The sequence below is a fragment of the Orbicella franksi genome, chromosome 13 (genome assembly GCF_964199315.1).
Source record: "Orbicella franksi chromosome 13, jaOrbFran1.1, whole genome shotgun sequence".
Lineage (NCBI taxonomy): Eukaryota > Metazoa > Cnidaria > Anthozoa > Scleractinia > Merulinidae > Orbicella > Orbicella franksi.
Window position 1 is genome coordinate 10999979 of NC_138157.1, and position 20120 is coordinate 11020098.

The 20120-nt window shown below is 39.6% G+C and overlaps 10 non-coding genes and 1 pseudogene across 10 annotated transcripts; 5 read left to right on the top strand and 6 right to left on the bottom strand.

The window, feature by feature from the left end:
- Positions 1 to 615: 615 nt before the first annotated feature.
- Trnam-cau (transfer RNA methionine (anticodon CAU)) lies at positions 616 to 701 on the top strand. Its single transcript is given in 2 exon segments — positions 616 to 652; positions 666 to 701. It is a non-coding gene; the product is annotated as a tRNA-Met (tRNA).
- Positions 702 to 1708: 1007 nt separating this feature from the next.
- Positions 1709 to 1781, bottom strand: Trnak-uuu (transfer RNA lysine (anticodon UUU)). Its single transcript has one exon. It is a non-coding gene; the product is annotated as a tRNA-Lys (tRNA).
- Positions 1782 to 3687: 1906 nt separating this feature from the next.
- Positions 3688 to 3771, top strand: Trnam-cau (transfer RNA methionine (anticodon CAU)). Its single transcript is given in 2 exon segments — positions 3688 to 3724; positions 3736 to 3771. It is a non-coding gene; the product is annotated as a tRNA-Met (tRNA).
- A 532-nt stretch (positions 3772 to 4303) lies between these two features.
- Positions 4304 to 4376, bottom strand: Trnak-uuu (transfer RNA lysine (anticodon UUU)). The gene has a single exon. It is a non-coding gene; the product is annotated as a tRNA-Lys (tRNA).
- A 738-nt stretch (positions 4377 to 5114) lies between these two features.
- On the top strand, positions 5115 to 5200 carry Trnam-cau (transfer RNA methionine (anticodon CAU)). Its single transcript is given in 2 exon segments — positions 5115 to 5151; positions 5165 to 5200. It is a non-coding gene; the product is annotated as a tRNA-Met (tRNA).
- A 6973-nt stretch (positions 5201 to 12173) lies between these two features.
- Positions 12174 to 12246, bottom strand: Trnak-uuu (transfer RNA lysine (anticodon UUU)). The gene has a single exon. It is a non-coding gene; the product is annotated as a tRNA-Lys (tRNA).
- A 349-nt stretch (positions 12247 to 12595) lies between these two features.
- Positions 12596 to 12668, top strand: Trnak-uuu (transfer RNA lysine (anticodon UUU)). Its single transcript has one exon. It is a non-coding gene; the product is annotated as a tRNA-Lys (tRNA).
- Positions 12669 to 13106: 438 nt separating this feature from the next.
- Trnam-cau (transfer RNA methionine (anticodon CAU)) lies at positions 13107 to 13192 on the bottom strand. Its single transcript is given in 2 exon segments — positions 13107 to 13142; positions 13156 to 13192. It is a non-coding gene; the product is annotated as a tRNA-Met (tRNA).
- A 1414-nt stretch (positions 13193 to 14606) lies between these two features.
- Positions 14607 to 15641, bottom strand: LOC145466763 (uncharacterized; annotated as a pseudogene).
- Positions 15642 to 17860: 2219 nt separating this feature from the next.
- Positions 17861 to 17933, bottom strand: Trnak-uuu (transfer RNA lysine (anticodon UUU)). The gene has a single exon. It is a non-coding gene; the product is annotated as a tRNA-Lys (tRNA).
- A 1906-nt stretch (positions 17934 to 19839) lies between these two features.
- Trnam-cau (transfer RNA methionine (anticodon CAU)) lies at positions 19840 to 19925 on the top strand. Its single transcript is given in 2 exon segments — positions 19840 to 19876; positions 19890 to 19925. It is a non-coding gene; the product is annotated as a tRNA-Met (tRNA).
- Positions 19926 to 20120: the final 195 nt, after the last annotated feature.

A 20120-nucleotide genomic window follows, 5' to 3' on the forward strand; every position in this document is an offset into this window, starting at 1 on the left:
CTGAAATATAACTCTTTTGAGTCTACCTAAATGGGTGAATTATTATATGGAGGGGCCCCGGCAATAATTTTAGTTTTAGGTTCTTACCCGTTTTTAATCCACATTCTTCTCCAGTCTACAGTAGTTTGCATGAACATGAAAACGTGTCTTTCTTCTCGTCAAACAAACAAGAACCACCATTAAGGCATCCAGTCTTGAGTAAGCCCTGATATGAAACAAAGAAACAAACAAACTATAAAGCAGGCACAGGAGCGTGTATTTTGTAATGGGGTGAATGAAATGTTTTCCAGGTTGTACGACTCTCATTAAAACTTTATTAGCTTGTATTTACCGCCTGACAACAAAGTAAGACCTAAATTGTAAGTCATCTGCTCTCACACATGGGCAAACCACGTTCAAGATCTCGAGGTGAGTGCCAAGATGACCAGTACATTACAACACATTTCCTTGCAGAATCGAGGCTGAAAAGCCGTACTTTGAATTCAAAATTCCACGCTAAATATCTCGCTTTGATAGCCAATCAAAGTACGAGTTCTAATCACTTGTCACCAATGAACATAGTTACTAACTATGCCAATTAAGACCATGCTAAGTTTCAGGGCAAATCCTTCAGCTGCCTCGTTAGCGCAGTAGGCAGCGCGTCAGTCTCATAATCTGAATTAGAAATCTGAAGGTCGTGAGTTCGATCCTCACACGGGGCAGACATTTGAGAATTCTCTCCAGTCGTTTTTCTCTTCCGATTACCTGAAGTAAAGTATAAACGGGAAATATCTTTTTTTACGATCATTACGTCTTAATTTGAAATAGTATTATAATATAGAGAGGACCCTGCGCACGCTCTGCTTGGTCAAAAACCTATGTTTTATCAGAGTATAGAACATAGAAAAAGCGTATTTTATTGTTTTACGCCGCATTACCGTGTTCTCAAATGCCCGTCGTGTTTTATCAAAGTGTAATACACGGCTTAGGCTTCTTTATTTGTTAATTAAATAGACTATTCCACTGAGCCCTCTTTGATTCTTGGTTGAGTCTGTTTTTATCAGGTTATTTATATTCCAACAATCTGTTTTTGAAATTTTTTCTCAAAGTTAATTTCGTAACAGTCGACCAAATCTTGGTAAGTACTAATTGGTTTTAGAGGCTAAGAATGCACCGTACTAATTCGATTTAGCGCTTGGGACGCTAAATCAACAAAATACCAGAAAACGGCATGGTTTTTGGTAGTTAAGGCTTAATGAGGCAAGACAGGAAGATCTATGATGAGGCTAATACCTCAAGTAAAACAGAGGACATTTCTACTGAGTGGATATGACCCTTTATTATATGGCTCGCTTCATATTGTCCGCTCCGTAAGCGGACAATATGAATCAAATCCTGCGCTGTGATTGGCTACCCGAGCTGGCAAGATGGAGCTATCTTGCCCGCTCGGGACTAGCCGCTGTGTCCCGCAGGAAAAATTTCCCCGAAAGCCATAAAATAAATGTTTTATTCATCATACAAGCTTGTTCGGTCAAGATGGCTGGATATTGGCCTGGTTCTTTTTTTGCGTGTGTATGGACCTCGACTCCGTCTCGGTCCATATACACACAATAAAGAACTTGAACAATATCCAGCCATCTCGACCTCACGCTTGGTCAATAACCTATTTGTACCCCTTGCCTCACTTTGTGTTGTATTGTGCCTTGAACAAAAAACAAAAAATTAAAATCGCCCAATATGGGACTTGAACCCATGACCCTCAGATTAAAAGTCTGATGCTCTACCGACTGAGCTAACCGGGGGGTTCATACAAACGATGTGACAAATGATGGAATTTTGTCTGGAAACCAGTGCACATTATTGATGTTATCGTGATTCTAAAAACCGTATCAGTTGTGGACCTCTAATTCTGGTCATATCGAGAATTGCAGTCGGCCTCCATTCCTCTTTGGCTCCATAACATTGCACCGTTTTGAGCTCTGGCTTATCAGATGAAGTTTTTTTAAGTAGAACTTATAAATCCAAACCGACATAAAATGAATTGATGTATGTTTGCAAAGGTCACGTTACAGCTGCGTTACAGGTCTGCGTTACAGCCCCTGGCAAAGAAAATTCCTCAGTTCATTGAAGAGCTTTGCATTTTCTTCACGCGCAGTGATTTCAAAGTCATTTCAATTGACAATTATCAAAAACTAGACTCAATTTACTTCCTGTAATTTGGAATGACTGAAATGTATTCCAGGTTCAGCGACTCTCACTAAAACTGCATCACCGGCTGACAACAACGTTCAACCTAAATTGTAAGTCATCTCCTCGCACACATGGGCAAACCACGCCTAAGAGCAAGAGGTAAGTGCCTAGATGGCCAGTATAGGAAGACACAAAATTTCCTGTTGAATCGAGGGTAAAAGGTCTTACTTTGAATTCAATATTACACGCTAAATACCTCGCTTTGATAGCCACTCAAAGTGTGTATTCTAATTACTTGATGCTAATGAAGGCTATGCTAAGTTTCAGAGCAAACCTTCCCGGTGCCCCGTTAGCGCAGTAGGCAGCGCTTAAGTCTCATAATCTGATTTAAAAATCTGAAGGTCGTGAGTTCGATCCTCACTGACGGGGAGCACGTTTGAGAATTTTCTCTCTTTTGTTGAATTTTTTTTTTCTTTATCGATTATCTCAATTGAAGGAAACAAGAAATAACTTTCAAACGATCATTACGCCTTAATTTTTAAATGGCATCAAATGGACTTTTCCAATGAGCACTCCTCCTTGATTCTTGATTGAGTCTACCGGTATTCAGGTTTTTTTCACTGTATTTGAGGCCTGGATACGTTTGACGGGCTGATAACAGAATTGGAAACAATTATGAACAATACTCATCTCTCTCTCTTTTTTTTTATTTATTAAAATGTATTTTGATTTTTAACCACAAACTTTCATTTATGGTCATTTATAGATATACATAATTTCAATCTAGATCAGAAATGCTGCTTTTGATATTTATATTACAAAAATTCTTTTTTTTAAACTTCAACTCAAAGAAAATTTTGTAACAGTCCATCAAAGCATGGTAAACACTAATTAGTTTTACAGGTTAGGGATGCACCGTAATAATTCGATTTAGCCCCAGTGGCACTAAATCAACAAAGTACTAGAAAACGACAACTTCTTTTAGGTAGTAAAGAATTTATGAGGCAAGAGAGGAAGATCTATGATGAGGCTAACACAAGTACAACAGAGGACATAGTGCTTTTTACTTTGGGAGACCGTTCATCTATTTTTAAACCATTGAACTGCTTCACATTTATCTACACGCGCGATCAGTTCAAAGTTATTTCAATTCACAAATAGCTAAAACTAGACTTAATTTGCTCCTTGTATTTTGCAATGAAGTGACTGGAATTTTTCCAGGTTATACGACTCTCCCTGAAACTGCATTACTGGCTGACAACAAAGTACAACCTAAATTGTAAGTGGTCTTCTGGTCTCCTCGCACACATGGGTAAAACACGCCCAAAAGCAAGAGGTAAGTGTCAAGATGACTGGTATATTACAACATATTTCCCAGCAGAATCAAGGCTGCAAAGCCGTACTTTGAATTCAAAGCTCTACGCTTAGTATCTCGCCTTGATAGCCACTCAAAGTTCGAGTTTTAATTACTTGTCGCTAATGAAGACTATGATAAGTTTCAGAGCAAATCCGGCAAGTGCCTCGTTAGCGCAGTAGGCAGCGCGTCAGTCTCATAAATCTTCAGAAATCTGAAGGTCGTGAGTTCGATCCTCACACGGGGCAGATTTTTATGAATTCTTTCCATTTTATCGAAGTCTTTTCTGTCTTTCGATTATCTCAACATGATTATGTCGATTATGTCAATTATGTCAATGTCTTTTTTTTACGATCATTAGGTCTAAATCGAAAATAGTATCAAAGAGACTTTTCCATTGAGCCCTCATTGATTCTTGATTGAGTTTATTGGTATTCAGGTTATTTATATTCCACTAATCTTGTTTTAAAAGCTTCTTCCCAAAGTTAAATTCGTAACAGTCGACCAAATCGTGGTAAGTACTAATTAGTTTTAGAGGGTAGGGATGCACCGTAATAATTCGGTTTAGCGCCCGGGGCAGTAAATCAACAAAGTACTAGAAAACAGCATATTTTTCGGTAGTAAAGGATTTATGAGGCAAGAGGGGATGATCTACTCGGATGAAGCTAACATCTCAAGTACTGCATAGGACATAGTGCTTTTTACCCTATGGATATAATTTTATACAACTTGCTTCACTTTGTGTGGCATTGTGTCTTGAACAAAGACAAAAAATAAAATCGCCCAATATGGGACTTGAACCCATGACCCTCAGATTAAAAGTCTGATGCTCTACCGACTGAGCTAACCGGGCGGCTCATACAAATGACGAGACAACTGGTGGAACCTTGTTTGATGCGGATCACATTATTGATATTACCTTGACACGGAAACCCTTATCAGTTGTGAACCTCTAATAGTGATCATACCGAGAATTACAATAGGCCTTTCCTTAATTCCTCCGCTTTAGCTCCATAACATTGCACCGTTTTGATCTCTGGCTTATCAGATGTAGTTTCGTCAGAAAAACTTATAAATTCAAACCGACATAAAATGAATTGATGTATGATTGCAAAGATCGTGTTGTAGCTGTGCATCTCTGAAGTGGCTTTGAGAGTCGCTGCGGCTGGCAAAGAAAATTCGTCAGTTAACTGAAAACCTTTACATTATCTGCAAGCGCGGTCAGTTCAAAGTCATTTCAATTGACAATAAGCAAAAGCTAGACTCAATTTGGTCCGTGTAATTTGTAATGGAGTGACTGGAATGTTTTTCAGGTTATATGACTCTCACTGAAACTGTATCACTGGCTGACAACAAAGTGCAATTTAAATTGTAAGTCATCTTCTCGCATACACGGGCAAACCACGCCCAAGAGCAAGAGGTAAGTGCCAAGATGACCAGCATATTACAACACATTTCCCTGAAGAATCGAGGTTAAAAAACCTTACTTCGAATTCAATATTATCTCACTTTGATAGCCAATCAAAGTACGAGTTCTAATTACTTGTCGTTAATGAAGACCATGCTAAGTTTCAGAGCAAATCTATCAGGTGCCTCGTTAGCGCAGTAGGCAGCGCGTCAGTCTCATAATCTGATTTAGAAATCTGAAGGTCGTGAGTTCGATCCTCACACGGGGCAGACTTTTGAGATTTTTCTCCCTTTTATTGAAACCTTTTTCTGTAGAGGATGCAGGCTTGCCGAAGGGTTTCAAGCATTTCAGGAAATGTTCCCAAGATTGGTCTTGCAACACGAGCCATGTATCATTCAACTTCACAACTCACAGACGGCCCAAGGTCATAATGCGAGGAGTTAACATTTTATCTTTTTTTGGTACTTTTATGCGAACGTTCAGCGCGACGTGACATATAAGGCCGACATATACTATTACGTATATATACATAACGAACGAGTTTGAATACGCGAAACGTGACTCTCGCCTTGCATTATATGGAGGCCAGGTGTTGTGTTACAACGGTTTGAATTTACAAAGATTTGTATGGGAACGGAACGGTTTTGCTTTAAAACTAATTTTTCCTTATATTTTGTGAATAAAATCTACTTACCCCGTTGCTGTGTTGTATTCTTGGTTGTTTGCCAGCTCTCCAGGCCGATCTAACGCGATTTCAGTGAGTTTCCGTTGTGTGGGTTTCGCAAGGTGGGTTTCCACTGCTAAAATAAAGACAAGGCCGGACACTCATTTCCGGAGTGCCCGCCGCTCGACTGAAGCGAATAAGTTCCCCTGAACTTTTCAAGTTTCGATCGAAAGGTCGCACATGCGCAATTCATGACATTGTCCCTTGAATTTTATAGCTTTAGTTCTACCTGATTAGAAATTACAGGTAAAGAATAAAAGAAAGTATATTAAAAACATGTAAACCAAGCTAGGCAGGCGAGAGCCGGGGGAGGGGTACTTTGGGAATTTCTGGGTGGGGATGTGCCGCTGGCACCCTGGAACCCTTAGCCTATACCAGAGCTAGTTCAGCTGAATTTTGCTACCCTATACTAGTGTAAACTCCCCAAATCCCCCCACCTATCGACACTGTTGAGGTTGATTTGCGTAAATTTGAACTTCCCGATTTGATTTTTTTCTATTTTTGAGTGGCAATTCCTGGTTTCCTTAGTCTAGATAAAATCTTCAACCAGCTAGTCAGTTTTGTGAAAAATGATACCCTATTCTAGACCCAAACGCTCTGATTTATATGCCCTGTCCTAGAGTAAACTGCTTGAAAACCATACCCTTCACAGCGGCACATACCTATATACCCCATATATGGCAGTGCCCCCCCCGGGGGGAGGGGGGGCAGAGTAATTTTCTTCCACATGTAAATCTCTTTTAGCATAAACTGAAATGGGTCAAAACTTTGCCGTCTTTATTCCAAAACACCGAAGTTTCTTAGAGTATTGTATTATTTTATTTCCTTTTGATATTGCACCATAAGGGGTTCAAGGGGTGTTGAGGAAACTTGACCTGATAACAGTCACTGGCAGTCATTTTGAAATAAGATCTATGACATGACGTATACTATAATTCGAAAAATATTTCAATTTACGTGTTCCAAATAATCTTAATAACCTGAAATGACTCCAGAAGCGACGCACACTGTATATGTGGAGAATTAATGAGATGTAGACTGTGTAGGTATATGTGGGGGATTAATTAGCTGTAGGCTGTGTAGTATATGTGGGGGATAAATGAGATGAAGGCTGTGTAGTATATGTGGGGGATTAATTAGCTGTAGGCTGTGTAGTATATGTGGGGGATAAATGAGATGTAGGGTGTGTAGGTATATGTGGGGGATTAATGAGATGTAGGATGTGTATGTATATGTGGGGGATTAACGAGATGAAGGATGTGAAGGTATATGTGGGGAATAAGGAAATGTAGGCTCTTTAGGAATATGGGGGGGATTAATGATATGTAGGATGGGTAGATATATGTGGGGGATAAATAAGATGTAGGATGTGTAGGTATATGTGGGGGATGAATAAGATGTAGGCTGTATAGGATTATGTGGGGGATTAATGAGATGTGGGATGTGTAGGTATATGTACAGGATTAATGAGATGTAGGATGTGTAGGTATATGTGGGGGATTAATGAGATGTAAGATGTGTAGGTATATGTGGGGGATAAATGAGTTGTAGGATGTGGAGGTATATATGGGAGATTAATTAGGTGTACGCTGTGTAGGTATATGGCGGGGATAAATGAGATGTAAGTAGGTGTAGGTATATGTGGGAGATTAATAAAATGTAGGATGTGTGAGTATATGTGGGGGATAAATGAGATGTAGGCGGTGTAGGTTTATGAGGGGGAATGATGAAATGCAGGCAAGGGATATTGGGGGAGTTGAGATAGAATAGTTGATTATATTACTTATATTTGGTGGGGGGGGGGTGCGTTGAAGTAGAATACTTGACTATCTATGCAGGAGGTATTGTTTTAAGAGAGATTAAGTGAGATGAGGAAAGATATGTACATTGCGGTGGAATTAATTGGCCGCCCAACCATCCGGGTGGTGTCGCACTTATAAAGCGAAACAACAAAAGACTTGGATGTGAGCCAATGAGAAAACACTTACGTCACGGTCAAACCGGACAGACGAGTTTCTGACACTGGCTTGATTTGATTATTCAAAATGGCGGACAAACCTTGTCACGTTTCAATATGTTAATTTGCCAAACATTCTTTATATGCACGCTTATGTTCTGTAACGACTATATAATTTATGCAATAAAGTACTGTAATATGATATACGCGTTCACCATTTTTATCTTGAGTTACAGTAGTCGGATTAAGCCTTGATTGGCATGGTTCATTGTAAGGTTCTTTCTGCGATCTAATATTACATGTTGCAGCGAAAGGGTAGTTCAAATTCGTCGACAACGTATACCGTCTGCGAATGCCGCGAAAAAAACCTCCGGCGCCTCGCCGCCGAAAGCAACGCAATCTACAATGTTATTCCTCCAGATATCATTGTCACTGCAACATTTAGATTTGATCTGAAGTCAATCAAGTAGCGAGGTCCGCGAGAATTGGAAGCTATGGAAAAAGCAATGTAATTACTACTTGGTTTGGAGCGGAAAAGCCCCGAACATCAACCCATCGAATAATCAAGCACGCGATTGATGACGATGGCCTTTAAGTGTTCAAAACCTTCAGCTGTACTGATCACGAAGAAGAAGATGTAAACGATTGGCGTGTAGTTATTGGTATAAAGATGAAAAGGTACTGATCGGCGAAGTAACGTAAACGAGATAGTTCCAGCAGGAGGGACACACTTCAGTACCGAAACGCTTGACGACTTTATATCTGAGTTATAAAAGAACCTTGACGAGGAGCCGCAATTATTGTTTACGGCTTTTTACGATACTCTCATCTGCGAGCGATCGTTCTTGGGATGAACATGAGCAAACCACACAAGCAGCCTCTTAGGATCAGAGACTGACCTCCCATGTAAATGGGAGCTTAAGCAATGCCGTCGGCGACGCCAAGGACTATATGCCTAGTAAATATTGAATTTAGTATATTTTACGATTTTGATTTTCGATTCGCGTCAAGATTATTATGCATCGATCTTAATGGAGCTGTCCTGCATATCATTTCATTTCTCAGTGATTCATTTGTAATCAATGCAACCGTCGTGGCACACGTTCTCTAGGAAATGAAGAATTTTGGTCATTTCAGGTTCTTGTTTTGAAGAGAAGGCAGGATTGGACAAGCGTGAGAAATTTTGAGCTTGAGATTAAACTAAAACTGCGTTATCGATCTGTTTGCTCTTTCATTAGTTTTAAATGCCAGGGTTTAAGTCGCGACTATACATCGATAAGCATTCAATTTACTCTTATCGACACGATCAGTTTATCCTGCTCAAGGGTGATTGTTATAGAGACTTAACTGCATTATATATAGCTTTTATTCTAGTGTTAATAAAAACCTCAAAGAGCTGAATTTGATAATATATTTAACTGACTCTCATTTAACTTGTATAAGCTACAGTCAATCTTTGATCATCATTATCTTTGTTATTCTGTTACTACATGTATTTATGTTTCCATTCTAAATTCATGAAAGTCTATGAAAGGTTCAAGGCCTGTTATAACCCAAGAAGCGAAATGTGACATAACCATCCCCTTTGTCGCATGCTCCTGTCTCCGCATTTCACGTTTTAGTGGGAACAAACGAACCGCCACCACCACATGAAGATACCGTAAATCCTCGAATTAGCGCCCCCCCTCTCGAATAAGCGCCCCCTTCAAATAAGCGCCCCTCCTATCGGCCAAAATTTAAAATAACCGCCCCCCTCCTCGAATAAGCGCCCCCCTCCGCTCCCCCCATTTTGTGGACGAGTAATGAGGCAGCAAAGGATGTATACGGGTTTCGTCGTGTGGTATCAGATCTGTGCATTGTTTCAGTTTATGAACACGTAAAGTTTGGAAAAAAGTACAAGTACTAACGGTGCCGCGATTTAAAGTTTAGGATCAGCTTTTTATGTCGATAAACAGCTTATGTTTTTGTTTACGCGCAAATGATTTATTAAAAAATTGATCATGTCAGGTCACGATTTGGAAAAAAATAAACAAGCGCAAGTGCACTCCACTCTTGCAGACCATTTGTCAAGTTTATATTTCAAGGGAGGAGCCTTTGTACTCTGCATTTGATGTTGGACCTTCCTTGCCAGTAGTGTTAAGTGTAGTGAAGTGAAACTCAAGTTGTGAAAAACAAAATGGCGCGTGTGTATGGATTATTGTATAACCTCGCAGATCCCAAAAATCTCACAAACTCACTACTGCGACAAATTCACCTTTATCAACTTTAAGTTGATCAATAGCTAAGTGTTTCACTTCAACGGTTTCGCTTTATTGATGAAAAATAAATGCTTTTTATTGAGAAAACTGGTCTCGTTTTCACAGCTAATTACCAAGTGGCGGAAATGGAACCATGCTAAATTTTTAATCAACCGTGTTGTTATTGATTTGCGTTATTAAATCAATACTTGTCCTCAGATGAAACACCATTAGGAAAATAAAAACTTTTTGTTAAATCTGTAATGACCCGTGTTATGAGGTTTTTAGCCATTCATTGACAAAGCGACAACCTTTCGTCTACAATTCAAACAGAAATAATCGTCAAATGCACCTTGGCCTAGTTAAATTCCTTTATTCGAGTATTTTCATTTAAAAAAGGTCGCTGAAATGGTGTAAATTTTTAACGGAATGACCGTGCTTATAGCACTAGAGCCCCAAGTACTTCGTTAATTTGAGAGTTACTGCCATTTCTGCATTTTGCGGCCATTCCTACCCATGTGACACGATGCGTTTCTTCGGCTTGTGTCTCAGTGAAGCTCAAGTTGAACACGGCGCGCGTTTGCGAAAACAAAAAAGAAACTGAAACACAACTCTTTTGAGCCTACCTACATGGGTGAATTATTATATGGAGGGGCCCCGGCAATAATTTTAGTTCTAGGTTCTTACCCGTTTTTACTCCCGACCACGGCAGCTTGTATAAACATGAAAACGTGTCTTTCTTCTCGTCAAACAAACAAGAACCACCATTGAGGCATCCAGTCATGAGGCAGCCCTAATATCAAACAAAGAAACAAACAAACAAACAAACCATAAAGCAGGCACAGGAGGGTGTAATTTGTAATTGGGTGAATGAAATGTTTTCCAGCTTATACGACTTTCATTAAAACTGTATTAGCTTGTATTTACGGCCTGACAACAAAGTACAACCTAAATTGAACGTCATCTGCTCGCAAACATGGGCAAACCACGCTCAAGAGCAAGGGGTAAGTGCCAAGATGACCGGTATATTACAACACATTTCCTTGCAGAAGCGAGGCTGAAAAGCCGCCGGTACTTTGAATTCAAAATTCCGCGCTAAATATCTCGCTTTGATAGCCGATCAAAGTGCGGGTTCTAATCACTTGTCACCAATGAACACAGTTACTAACTGTGCCAATGAAGACCATGCTAAGTTTCAATACAAACCCTTGAGGTGCCTCGTTAGCGCAGTAGGCAGCGCGTCAGTCTCATAATCTGAATGACAAAATTTGAAGGTCATGAGTTCGATCCTCACAAGGGGCAGACATTCGAGAATTCTCTCCATTTTATTGCAATCTTTTTTCTCTTTCGATTACCTGAGTTAAAGTATAAACAGGGAATTTCTTTTTTTACGATCATTATGTCTTAATTTTGAAATAGTATTATAATATAGAGAGGACCCTGCGCACGCTCCGATTGGTCAAAAACCCATGTTTTATCAGAGTATAAAACAGAGAAAAAACGTATTTTATGTTTTTCGCCGCATTGCCTGCGGCTCGTGTTTTTTATATTTCCCTCGTGTTCTCAAATGCCCGTCGTATTTTATCACAGTGTAATACACGGCTTAGGTTTCTTTATTTGTTAATTAAATAGACTATTCCACTGAGCCCTCCTTGATTTTTGATTGAGTCTGTTTTTATTCAGGTTATTTATATTCCAAAAATCTTTTCTTAAAACTTTTCCTCAAAGTTAATTTCGTAACAGTCGACCAAATCTTGGTAAGTACTAATTGGTTTTAGAGGCTAAGGATGCACCGTACTAATTCGATTAAGCGCCCGGGACGCTAAATCAACAAAATACCAGAAAACGGCATGGTTTTAGGTAGTTAAGGCTTAATGAGGCAAGACAGGAAGATCTATGATGAGGCTAATACCTCAAGTAAAACAGAGGACATACCGCTATTTTTACTGAGTGGATATGACCCTTTATTATATGGCTAGCTCCGTGAGCGGACAATATGAATTAAATCCTGCGCTGTGATTGGCTATCCGAGCTGGCAAGATGGAGCTATCTTCCCCGCTCGGGACTAGCGGCTGTGTCGCGCAGGAAAAATTTCCCCGAAAGCCATGAAATAAATGTTTTATTCATCATGCAAGCTTGTTCGGTCAAGATGGCTGGATATTGGCCTCGTTCTTTTTTTGCGTGTGTATGGACCTCGACTCCGTCTCGGTCCATAAACACACAAAAAAAGAACTTGACCTCACACTTGGTCAATAGCCTATTAATACACCTTGCCTCACTTTGTGTTGCATTGTGCCTTGAACAAAAAACAAAAAAATTAAAATTGCCCATTATGGGACTTGAACCCATGACCCTCAGATTAAAAGTCTGATGCTCTACCGACTGAGCTAACCGGGCGGCTCATACAAATGACGAGACAAATGATGAAGCTTTGTCTTGATGCGGTGCACATTATTGTGACACTAAAACCCGTATCAAATGTGTACGTCAAATCCTGATCACACCAAGAACTACAGTAGGCCTCCATTCTACTTTAGCTTCACAACATTGTTTTGAGTTCTAGCTTTTCAGATGCAGTTTTTTTTTTTAAAGAAAACTTATAAATCCAAATAGACATAAAATCAATTGGTGTGTGATAACAAAGGTCATGTTACAGCTGGTACACGTTTTAGTGTCACAATAATACTAGTAATGTGCACCGCATCAAGACAAAGTTCCACCAGTTGTCTCGTCATTTGTAGGAGCCGCCCGGTTAGCTCAGTCGGTAGAGCATCAGACTTTTAATCTGAGGGTCATGGGTTCAAGTCCCATATTGGGCGATTCTATGTTTTGTTTTTTGTTCAAGACACAATGCAACACAAAGTGAGGCAAGGGGTATAAAATCATATTCACTCAATAAAAAAAGCACTATTTTTTATGCAGTACTTGAGATGTTAGCCTAATCATAGATCATCCTCACTCACCTCATAAAAGCCTTTGCTACCAAACAACATGCCGTTTTCTAGTACTGTGTTGATTTTGCGTTCCGGGCGCTAAATCGAATTATTACGGTGCATCCCTAGGCTGTAAAACTAATTAGTACTTACCACAATTTTGTCGTGGAATTTTGAGTTCAAAGTACGGCTTTTAAAACAAGGCTGCTGGAAAATAAATAACCTGAATACCAGTAGACTCAATCAAGAATTTTAAAATTAAGACATAATGATCGTTTAAAAGATATTCTTTGTTTCCTTTATTTAGGAAAAAAATCAAAAGTCTGCCCCGTGTGAGGATCGAACTCACGACCTTCAGATTTCTAATTCAGATTATGAGACTGACGCGCTGCCTACTGCGCTAACGAGGCACCTGAAGGGTTTGCTCTGAAACTTAGCGTGGTCTTCATTAGTGACAAGTAATTAGAACTTGCACTTTGACTGGCTATCTGATCAAAGCGAGATATTTAGCATGGAATTTTGAATTCAAAGTAAGGCTTTTTTTTTTGCAATACTACGCTTTATGTACAATTTTACAAAAGCTAAAGTTAATTGCATCACTATCACTGGTCTTGATTGACGAGGTTCGTTGTAAGGTTCTCTCTGCCATCTATTAAATATTACATGTTGCAGCGAAAGGGTAGTTCAAATTCGTCGACAACGTATACCGTCTGCGAATGCCGCGGAAAAAACCTCCGGCGCCTCGCCGCCGAAAGCAATGCAATCTACAATGTTATTCCACCAGATATCATGGTCTCTGCAACATTTAGGAGGAGAATTGGAAGCAATGGAAAGAGAAATATAATTATGACTTGGTCTGGAGCGAGAAAGTCCCGAGTATCAACTCACTGAATGTTCAAGCACGCGATTGATGACGATGGCCTTTAAGAGTCCAAACCACGAGCTATACTGATCATGAAGAGGAAGATGTAAACGATTGACAAGGTGTAGTTATGGGTATAAAGATGAAAAGGTATTGCATCGGCAAAATATCGTAAACGAAATTGTTCCAGCAAGAGGGAGAAACTTCAGTACCGAAACGCTTGGCGACTTTGTAGCTGAGTTAAAAAAGAACCTTGACGAGGAGCTGCAATTATTGTTTACGGCTTTTTTACGACACTCTCATCTGCGATCGATCATTCTTGGGATGAAACATGAGCAAACTACAAAAGCAGCCTCTTAGGATGAGAGACCTCACATGTAAATGGGAGCTTAAACAATGACGACGGCGAAGCCAAGGACTATATGCCTAGTAAAAATTGAATTTAGTATATTTTACTCTCGATGTCCAGGATACTTATGGCTGTAAAACCTTGCTCAGGCTAAATATGTAATGACAGCGTTAAATTCTAAATGGAGAGGAGTTCGTGTCAAGATTATTATTCATCGATCTTAATCGATCTGTGAACACCGATATCCATATTTTTCGTCAGTCCCAGTGATTCATTTGTAATCAATGCAACCGTCGTGGTACACGTTCTCTAGACAATACAAAATTTGGTCATTTCAGGTTCTTGTTTTGAAGAGAATGCAGGATTCGACAGGTGTGAGAAATTTTAAGCTAGAGATTAAACTGAAACTGTTATCAATGTGTTTGCTCTTTCATCAGTTTTGAATGCAGGGGTTTAAGGCGCGACTGTTCACCGATAAGCAGACAATTTACTCTTATCGACACGATCAGTTTATCCTGTTCAAGGGTGATTGTTATAGAGACATAACTGCATTATATATAGCTTTTATTCAAGTGTTAATGGAAACCTCAAAGAGCTGAATTTGATGATATAATTAACTGACACTCATTTAACTTCTAAGTTACAGATTCTGTTTTCAATCTTTGATCATCATTGTCTCTGTTATTCTGTCACTACATACATTTACGTTTCCATTCTAAATCCATCAAAGTCTATGAAGGGTTCAAGACCTGTTATTACCAGAGTAGCGAAATGTGACGTAACCATCCCCTTTGTCGCATGTTCCTGTCTCCGCATTCCACGTTTCACTCGGAACAAACGAACCGCCACCGCTTGAGATGAAGATATCCGCAAAGCTTCCGTTAACACTTCCACCAGAGTATCCTTCCCCTCCCCCTGGTACATAATTAGATGATGCTCCAAAACCACTAAACCCGCCATCGCAGCAGTCACGATAATCTTGGGATCCGCCTCTTCCGCCGTTTAGAAATGATTTGGCTGCCGATTCATTGTGCTGCATGATTACCTGGCTGACTGAAGCATTCACCATCACCACTGAATCCTCCGCCACTGTATCCTTCAACTAATTCCCACCAAACACATGGCTTAACACAAATCAACCGACCGCCCTGTCCAACGGTGCCAGGCATCAATCCCTCAGCTTCGCCAGCTTGTCCTGGTCGGCTGTCTCTTTTATATTGCTCCCCTCCACCCCCGCCAGCATTACTGAGGGGGGATACTGTTGGAAGGAAAAAACACAAATAATCCTCCACCAGCACCACTTCTGTATTGCGGAGGACATTCAACACCTCGCTGGCCCACCAAAACAATCAGTTTGGTTCCCTCCTTAACATGGACTGTACCGTTTACCCTCACCCCTTTACCCCCGTATGATCCACTGCCTGAGGCACCGCACATGTCAACGTGGTAGCAGCCCGTTAAGGGTGCACTCCATTCTTGCAGACCATTTGTCACGTTTATATTTTCAAGGGAGGAGCCTTCGTACTCGGCATTTGATGTTGGACCTTCCTTGCCAGTAGTGTCAAGTGTAGTGAAGTAAAACTCAAGTTCTGAAAAACAAAACGGCGTGTGTGTATGGATTATTGTATAACCTCGTAGATGCCCAAAATCTCACAAACTCACTACTGCGACAAATTCACCTTTATCAACTTCAAGTTGATCAATAGCTAAGTGTTTCACTTTATTTGATGAAAAATAAATGTTTCTTATTGACAAAACTGGTCTTGTTTTCACAGCTAATTACTAAGTGGAGGAAATGGAACCATGCTAAATTTTGACAAGTTTTAATCAACTGTGTTGTTATTGATTTGCGTTATTAAATCGATACTTGTCCTCAGATGAAACGCCATTAGGAAAATAAAACTTTTTGTTAAATCTGTAATGACTTGTGTAACGACTTGTGTAATGACAACCTTTCGTCTACAACTCAAACAGAAATAATCGTCAAGTGCATCTCGGCCTACTTAAGTTCCTTTATTCGAGTATTTTCATCGAAAAAAAATCGCCGAAATGGTGTAAATTTGTAACGAAACGACCGTGCTTATAGCATTAAGAGGTCCAAGTACTTCGTTAATTTGAGAGTTTAATTTCTGCATTCTGCGGCCATGCCTGCCCATGTGTCACAATGAAATATAACTCTTTTGAGCCTACCTAAATGGGTGAATCATTATATGGAGGGGCCCCGGCAATAATTTTAGTTTTAGGTTCTTACCCGTTTTTAATCCACATTCTTCTCCAGTCCACAGTAGTTTGCATGAACATGAAAACGTGTCTTTCTTCTCGTCAAACAAACAAGAACCACCATTAAGGCATCCAGTCATGAGGCAGTCCTCATATGAAACAAACAAACAGACAAACTATAAAGCAGGGACAGGAGCGTGTATTTTGTAATGGGGTGAATGAAATGTTTTCCAGGTTGTACGACTCTCATTAAAACTTTATTAGCTTGTATTTACCGCCTGACAACAAAGTAAGACCTAAATTGTAAGTCATCTGCTCTCACACATGGGCAAACCACGTTCAAGATCACAAGGTAAGTGCCAAGATGACCAGTACATTACAACACATTTCCTTGCAGAATCGAGGCTGAAAAGCCGTACTTTGAATTCAAAATTCCACGCTAAATATCTCGCTTTGATAGCCAGTCAAAGTACGAGTTCTAATCACTTGTCACGAATGAACATAGTTACTAACTATGCCAATTAAGACCATGCTAAGTTTCAGGACACATCCTTAAGCTGCCTCGTTAGCGCAGTAGGCAGCGCATCAGTCTCATAATCTGAATTAGAAATCTGAAGGTCGTGAGTTCGATCCTAACACGGGGCAGACATTTGAGAATTCTCTCCAATCTTTTTTCTCCTCCGATTACCTGAAGTAAAGTATAAACGGGAAATATCTTTTTTTACGATCATTATGTCTTCATTTTGAAATAGTATTATAATATAGATGGGACCCTGCGCACGCTCTGATTGGTCAAAAACCTATGTTTTATCAGAGTATAGAACATAGAAAAAGCGTATTTTATTGTTTTACGCCGCGTTACCGTGTTCTCAAATGCCCGTCGTGTTTTATCACAGTGTAATACACAGCTTAGGCTTCTTTATTTGTTAGTTAAATAGACTATTCCACTGAGCCCTCTTTGATTCTTGGTTGAGTCTGTTTTTATCAGGTTATTTATATTCCAACGATCTGTTTTTGAAATTTTTTCTCAAAGTTAATTTCGTAACAGTCGACCAAATCTTGGTAAGTACTAATTGGTTTTAGAGGCTAAGGATGCACCGTACTAATTCGATTTAGCGCTTGGGACGCTAAATCAACAAAATACCAGAAAACGGCATGGTTTTTGGTAGTTAAGGCTTAATGAGGCAAGACAGGAAGATCTATGATGAGGCTAATACCTCAAGTAAAACAGAGGACATACTGCTATTTCTACTGAGTGGATATGACCCTTTATTATATGGCTAGCTCCGTGAGCGGACAATATGAATCAAATCCTGCGCTGTGATTGGCTATCCGAGCTGGCAAGATGGAGCTATCTTCCCCGCTCGGGACTAGCCGCTGTGTCCCGCAGGAAAAATTTCCCCGAAAGCCATAAAATAAATGTTTTATTCATCATGCAAGCTTGTTCGGTCAAGATGGCTGGATATTGGCCTCGTTCTTTTTTTGCGTGTTTATGGACCTCGACTCCGTCTCGGTCCATAAACACACAAAAAAGAACTTGAACAATATCCAGCCATCTCGACCTCACGCTTGGTCAATAACCTATTTATACACCTTGCCTCACTTTGTGTTGTATTGTGGCTTGAACAAAAAACAAAAAATTAAAATCGCCCAATATGGGACTTGAACCCATGACCCTCAGATTAAAAGTCTGATGCTCTACCGACTGAGCTAACCGGGCGGCTCATACAAACGCTGTGACAAATGATGGAATTTTGTCTGGAAACCAGTGCACGTTATTGATGTTATTGTGATTCTAAAAACCGTATCAGTTGTGGACCTCTAATTCTGGTCACATCGAGAATTGTAGTCGGCCTCCATTCCTCTTTGGCTCCATAACATTGCACCGTTTTGAGCTCTGGCTTATCAGATGAAGTTTTTTTAAGTAGAACTTATAAATCCAAACCGACATAAAATGAATTGATGTATGTTTGCAAAGGTCACGTTACAGCTGCGTTACAGGTCTGCGTTACAGCCCCTGGCAAAGAAAATTCCTCAGTTCATTGAAGAGCTTTGCATTTTCTTCACGCGCGGTCATTTCAAAGTCATTTCAATTGACAATTATCAAAAACTAGACTCGATTTACTTCCTGTAATTTGGAATGACTGAAATGTATTCCAGGTTCAGCGACTCTCACTAAAACTGCATCACCGGCTGACAACAACGTTCAACCTAAATTGTAAGTCATCTCCTCGCACACATGGGCAAACCACGCCCAAGAGCAAGAGGTAAGTGCCTAGATGGCCAGTATATGAAGACACAAAATTTCCTGTTGAATCGAGGGTAAAAAGTCTTACTTTTGAATTCAATATTACACGCTAAATACCTCGCTTTGATAGCCACTAAAGTGTGTATTCTAATTACTTGATGCTAATGAAGGCTATGCTAAGTTTCAGAGTAAACCTTCCCGGTGCCCCGTTAGCGCAGTAGGCAGCGCTTAAGTCTCATAATCTGATTTAAAAATCTGAAGGTCGTGAGTTCGATCCTCACTGACGGGGAGTACGTTTGAGAATTTTCTCTCTTTTGTTGAATTTTTTTTTCTTTATCGATTATCTCAATTGAAGGAAACAAGAAATAACTTTCAAACGATCATTACGCCTTAATTTTTAAATGGCATCAAATGGACTTTTCCAATGAGCACTCCTCCTTGATTCTTGATTGAGTCTACCGGTATTCAGGTTTTTTTCACTGTATTTGAGGCCTGGATACGTTTGACGGGCTGATAACAGAATTGGAAACAATTATGAACAATACTCATCTCTCTCTCTTTTTTTTTATTTATTAAAATGTATTTTGATTTTTAACCACAAACTTTCATTTATGGTCATTTATAGATATACATAATTTCAATCTAGATCAGAAATGCTGCTTTTGATATTTATATTACAAAAATTCTTTTTTTTAAACTTCAACTCAAAGAAAATTTTGTAACAGTCCATCAAAGCATGGTAAACACTAATTAGTTTTACAGGTTAGGGATGCACCGTAATAATTCGATTTAGCCCCAGTGGCACTAAATCAACAAAGTACTAGAAAACGACAACTTCTTTTAGGTAGTAAAGAATTTATGAGGCAAGAGAGGAAGATCTATAATGAGGTTAACACAAGTACAACAGAGGACATGGTGCTTTTTACTTTAGGAGACCGTTCATCTATTTTTAAACCATTGAACTGCTTCACATTTATCTACACGCGCGATCAGTTCAAAGTTATTTCAATTCACAAATAGCTAAAACTAGACTTAATTTGCTCCTTGTATTTTGCAATGAAGTGATTGGAATTTTTTCCAGGTTATACGACTCTCCCTGAAACTGCATTACTGGCTGACAACAAAGTACAACCTAAATTGTAAGTGGTCTTCTGGTCTCCTCGCACACATGGGTAAAACACGCCCAAAAGCAAGAGGTAAGTGTCAAGATGACTGGTATATTACAACATATTTCCCAGCAGAATCAAGGCTGCAAAGCCGTACTTTGAATTCAAAGCTCTACGCTTAGTATCTCGCCTTGATAGCCACTCAAAGTTCGAGTTTTAATTACTTGTCGCCAATGAAGACTATGATAAGTTTCAGAGCAAATCCTGCAAGTGCCTCGTTGGCGCAGTAGGCAGCGCGTCAGTCTCATAATTTGAATCAGAAATCTGAAGGTCGTGAGTTCGATCCTCACACGGGGCAGATTTTTGTGAATTCTTTCCCTTTTATCGAAGTCTTTTCTGTCTTTCGATTACCTCAGCATGATTATGTCGATTACGTCAATTATGTCAATGTCTTCTTTTTACGATCATTAGGTCTAAATTGAAAATAGTATCAAAGAGACTTTTCCATTGAGTCCTCATTGATTCTTGATTGAGTTTATTGGTATTCAGGTTA